This window comes from Macrobrachium rosenbergii, chromosome 1 (genome assembly GCF_040412425.1).
Source record: "Macrobrachium rosenbergii isolate ZJJX-2024 chromosome 1, ASM4041242v1, whole genome shotgun sequence".
Lineage (NCBI taxonomy): Eukaryota > Metazoa > Arthropoda > Malacostraca > Decapoda > Palaemonidae > Macrobrachium > Macrobrachium rosenbergii.
Window position 1 is genome coordinate 60602452 of NC_089741.1, and position 6000 is coordinate 60608451.

Genomic DNA, 6000 nt, shown 5'->3' on the forward strand with positions numbered 1-6000 from the left:
CGGAGGTTGGCGAAAGTAATTTCCACGTCTGAAAGCTTATCTCCTGCGCTTCTTTGTGCCACCCAAGTCTGGTAGTGACAGGAGATCTCGACCCAATGCCCCAAAGCGTCTCTTGGGTTGAGGTGTGGCGTGGGTTTATGCAGGTCGATATGCAGGCGGCCTGCTCGGCGATGGGCAGGGAGCAAGCTTCGGAGGAACTTTTGTGGTGCTGTATGTGGTGTGTGTTTACGGTGCTACGCGAGATGAGTTTTCTGCTGCACGTCTCCGGAAGGGCGTTGAGCACTAATATTAGGCCTGTAGAGATTTAAATCCCGTCAGGTCCGCGATTCTGAAGTGTCTCCGCCCTGCGTAACCATCAGATGGGTTCCCCTGCGTAAACGGCGGCAGTTTATGGTGAGGGAGCCAGCGATGTGTTGCCCGGCCGTCGTGTGTTGAGCGCTGGTGTGGGTTGCGGCCTCGATGCAGAAGCGAGGGCGGGTGTGATGGGAGAGTGGTAAACCTCCGAGTCCAGCGTAGATCGCGTTTAACTGCATGAAGGAGGATATCCGCGTCCATGCTAACGCTCCTTTGACCCCTTACTGGGTGGGGTACTCGCGTCATGCCACTTTTAGTGCGCGCGTGTGGTTCGTTAGTGGCGCTGGTGGGAATGCGCCGGCAGTCAGCATGCTCAAGCGCTGGTTACAGCGCGTGTTTAGGCACGCTAAGAGCGTTTTGGAGAAATCATGGAGCCAAGACTAAGTCACCGTGTCGGTCCGTTAATGGCTCGGGATACTCCGGGGTCACCACTGTAGGTGTCAAAGAAACGAGCAGGTAAAAGTTACTGCTGCTGTGGCATTACAGATCGAGGCGGTTATATAGCGGCCGACTGATGCCGACCACCGAGGGCAATGGAATTGACTTGTGACCTGAAGGTCGAAACAATAAACAATAATATGCAGTGAGCAGTATAAATTACAATACAAAAACATACAGAACCCACAATATGGATACATCTTGATGCCTGTGAATGAAGAAACATGTGATACACAGTGTGTGACTTTTGTATAAATACGCATAAAGTAAAAATGATTAAAAATGCGTGACCTGGCACGTTTGAGCGTGACTAATTGAGTTTGAAGAAAATGGGAAGTCACCAAAAGAAAACATGCTCATGGAACTTAATTAATGGCGCGCCGAAACACTAAACTAGCCGCCAATGTGGTGACTTTACACTCTTTTGTTTTACTTTGAACCAACGTTGTTTGTCCTTTGCTGTCTTTAGTTATTTGTCCCATTTTTGCTTGTCATTTGTTGTTTTTGTCTTTCTTGTTTTGTCTCTTTGATGATTGTCCTTTGTTTGTCATTGGTTGTTTTGTTCTTTGTTGTTTGTCTCTTTGATGTTTGTTCTTTGTTATCATTTGTTGTTTTTCACTTTTGTTGTTTTGTCGAAAAAACACAACAAATCAAAACCTTTTTGTAGGTCTAAACTACAATTTTGACATTCTTTATTGTCTATCTCTACGTTGTTGTTTTGTTCTTTATTATCATGTCTCTTTGATGTTTCTTCTTTACATGGATAAAGATAACTCACGTTCCTATGCATTGTCCTTTATGTTGTTTTTCCAAGAATCGGGGAACATTTCTTTTTCATCACTGTTTACCTCTTGTTATTTTTTCATTGTTGTTTGTCCAGGAATGAGTTTGTCTTGTTTATCTCAAAAGATGTTTGACTTTTCGCTGTTTACTCATTTTATTTGTTTGTCATTCAGTAGGAATCATCGCTTATTTATCTTGTTGTTCAATGAATTGTTTATTGTCCCTAGGAAGAATGTTTGTTAAGTTATCATCTAGGATCAATAAGTTTGTCTCTTGAATGTTCATTTTGTTGGCCAATCTACAAATTCTTGGGCTTTTGTTGTTTCTTATTTCCAAATCTCTACACAGACAATTTAGCTCAAGCACTATATTTTTATTCATATTCACATGAAAATTCATAGTTGTCTTCATTACTATTGTTGCTTGTCCTTCCCCCTTTGGCATTTAAATTACTTTTAACTTTGTCCCTTTGGTGTTTATCATTGTTGTTTGCACAATGTATTGTTGTTTGTCTTGTTTGTTCCTCAGTTGTTGTCCCCAATTTTGTTTAATCCCTTGTTAAGTCTTTTGTTATTTGTCCTTTTGCCATGTAATTTGTTGTTTGTCCCATTGTGTTAATTTGTATGGAATCCTGTTATGTTCATTATAGAAAGTGATGAATAAATTTGTTTTTATTTGTTATTTCCCAACGTTTTGTTGTGTGTCCCTTTACTTGTTTTTCTTGGAGCATTGTCTTTGTCGTTTTCCATTATTTGCTTCGGTTGTTTTTCAAGAGGGATAGTCCTCGTTGGATTTGTTCAATGTTGTTGTCTGTTGTTTAAATCGTTATTTTTTCGGTTTTGGAGGCAGTTTTGAGTCATTTGCTGTTTGGTCCAGTCATTTTTTGGTCTTATCCTTTGTTTATCTGCTGATTCAGAGTTGTTATTTTTTTTGTTAGTGTGCTGTTCTTGTTGCTGTATGTTCGTGAGTCGTGTTGTTTTTCCTGTTTTGGTTTGTTTTGTGTGGTTTTTGTGTGTTGGAGTTGTTGACCCATTACTCCATCTTCCAGCAACCGAGGACCAGGGTGAGTGTTGTTGTTTGTTTCTTTGTGGTTTTGAATCTCTCATAATGTTTGGCAACCCAACATTTGTAGTTTGCTGGTTGGAACAGCTGCATTTGAGATTGGTGGCTGCAGTGTGACTGGAGAAGGAATGGAAGAGGAACTGGGGAGGTTGAGAGTTGGCTGGCAAGAGAGGAGAATGAGACCCCTGAGCGGTGAGAATGAGACCTGAGGAGTCAGTTGGAGGAGATGGGGAATGCTAAAAGAAGTGCCAAAGAAGAAATGAAAGGGCAGATGAAAGAGTCAGAAGAGAATGGAAGAGACTTGGATAAAAAGTTGGAGGAATGATGAAATGTGTGGAAGAAAATGGGAGCGTGGTATGTTCAAGGTGTTTTTGGAGAAGGGGCTGTTGGAGGCAGGTCCTCTGGAACGTGTTAGGGGCAAGAGAGAAAGAAAAGGAGGAAGAAGTGAATGGAAGCATGAGTGATGAAAGTGATGTGAATAGATTCTCCAAGAAACGAGAGAATGAGGCAGGTAAGGAAAAGGGGAATGAAAAGCAAAGGAAGGAAACAGAGGGGAAGTAAGACCATAAGTCAGGGGAAGAAAAAGGAAGAAGGGAAAGGAAAACTGGTAAGAAGGATAAGAAGTGGGAAAGGGCAGGAAAAGAAGGAGAGGTGAAGATACTAGTGATAGTGAGGTGGATGGAGGTGAAAGGATAAAAGTGGATAAAAAGAGGGGGAAGAAGAGTGTAATGAGCAAGATGAATGTAAGTGTGAAGTGGACTTTGTATTTGGAAGAGGGTATGAAAGACAGGAGTGAAAGTAGCGAAAGTGAGGGAAAGTGAGAAAGAAGTGAGAAAGGCATGTATGTGAGGGAGGCAAAGTGTGAAAGGTATAATGAGGTATGGAAGTAGGGATGTGCATGATTTCTTTTAGGGAGTATGAAAGGTTTTGTCAGGATAAGTATGGGGAAAGTAAGAGAGTGTGTTTGCCAGAATTAGGAGAATATTTAAGCTGGTTTGCGTTCGATATGTATGGGAGTTATTATGGAGTGTGGGGGCATTTTGACAGTATGACAATGAAAGCTAGACTAGTTGAGCAAGCGGGGCGTATGAAAGCGAGTGTTAAGTAACTAAGAGGAAGAATGCGTTTTGATGAGGCAAGAATGAAAGCTGGGAACCTTGTCATTGTATGCTTGTAGGCTGGAGATTGCGTTGGCAAGGAAGAAGTTTGGGGAAAATGGGATAGATGAATGTAAAGGTTAGCAAATATCAGGGATCACAGTGCCAGATGGAGTTAGAGAATTTGTGAACTTGAATGGAAGGAGAAGAAAAGATGGACGAATGAAAGGTTGACTTGGGGAGAAATTTCTTTTAAATTGTAGAAGATTATGGAGTTTGACAGGGTTATAAAAAGAGCAAAAATTAAGTGTGTGGTAAGGCTGGGGTAGATGAGAGAGTACCAGAGTTTGGAAAGCTTTAGGTTTGATGCAGTGTTAACAAGGGGCCCAATGAAATGGCCGATAGTGTAATTTCATAAGTGTAAGAGCAATAAAAGGAGGTGCATAAGGATGAATGATTTGGGTTTGTAAAAAAACAACGGGTTGAGCTTGGTTAGGGATAGTAACAACAAAAAAGGTCGGTGAGTGATCCGAAATAAGTGTTTAGATGTGGAAAGGTTCATACAAAGAATGAGTGTAGGTGGGCTATTAGGAGCGTGTTTCAGTGTGCTTAAATCGGGACATTTGTGAGGAGTTTATAAATGAAAGATAGGGGGCAAATGCTACAGGTTATCAAAACTCTGGGTCCACCTTTATGCCTAATTGTTGTAGGTTCCTGAGTGAATGTAATATGTGGAACTGTGGTAAGAATAAAAATTATTAGGAGAATGTGTTTAGAACCGAGAATAATATTTGTCATAATGGAATGGAAGGGCATGTATCAAGTGTATGTGGACGATAATCAATGACTGTGACAGCGAATTCAGGGAAAACTGAGTGTGAAGGGGTTCAAATGGGTGGATCCTCCAGGATGCATCATGTGCGTGTGTGTCATATTCTAATATGAGGGGTTGTTGCGAGGAAGCTAAATTTGTTGAAAGAGTACAAATGATTCAACGTAAGAAAGTTGAAGAACGTAAGTTGATTGCCTTAGTCGATGTGTGTAGTATGAATGTCAAAGTTAAAATACCCATTTTAGGGAATCAGGTGGCGTTTGAATTGGATGGTCAGGGAAGAACGTAAGCAAAATCTATTGGTTTGGTATAACAGGGTTGGAAGAGTAGTGAACGGTTGGATAAATTATGTAAGATGAATATGAAAGTGATTTTTTTGATTTTCTTAGTTCATGAACAATCGAAAATGTGATATAAAATTGGGATGGGTTTTTGAAGAAAATGGGGATGAGAGGTCATTCACAAAGAACGAGTTCTAATTGCCGACTACGATGAAAAGGGGATGTTGTTGAGAGGGAATTTAAGAAGGATAGCGTGAATTGAGCAAAGAATTGTGGAAGAAGATATGGATTTTGAATTGCTAGAAGAGTATAATCATCATGAGATATTGGTGAATGATGTGCGTGGCACCAAGGAACGCCTGGGATAGCCAGCAGTGTTCCGTGGGTATGTGGTTGAGGCCTTTGAATCCCCTAAATTAGGCAGGGAAATGCTAATTAGTATTTAGATTTACAGAGGATGAATGAAATTTGTTTTTAAGTTAGCATATTTGTTTTGCTAGGAGAGAGGAGGAAGTGGAGAGAGAGAGATGATAGACAGACAGTGTGAGTGTAATTATTCCGTTCAGTGAGGCTAGTAGGAAGAGGGCCTTCCGAGGCTACCTGTTTTGTTTACGGCATGCAGCTGTCTGTGATAATTTGCAATTTTCGTTTTGGAGGCAGAAGTTAAAGCTAGTGGGTCAGTCGTTTTTTTGGTCTTAAATTTTTGTTTGTGTCTAGATCCAGAGTTGGTTTTTCCTTGTTATACAGGCTGTTTGTTGCTGCATGTTCGTGAGTCGTGTGTTTTCTGTTTTGGAAAAGTTTGAGATGAAGAATAAGGTCACTCTCCAGTATTGACTCTGGACGCCTGTTTATCTGTCCAGCAAACTGAGGACCAGGGTGAGTGTTTAGTACTGTTTTTTTGTGGTTTATGAATTCCGTTATTCCACTTGCTTTAAAAACTATTAACCATATGGAAAATCAAACTAAGTTTAACAAAGAATTGTGAGGTGTACTATATATAAAAGGGCATACTATATTACACAACTTTAACTGTTTCCTGGTCTTAATTCACTATATAAAACTAAAAAGGAACAAAACATATATATTATCACTTGCCTTATGCACACAATTAATCCTATTCACTGGTGGTCATATAAATAAATATTTTAAAAAT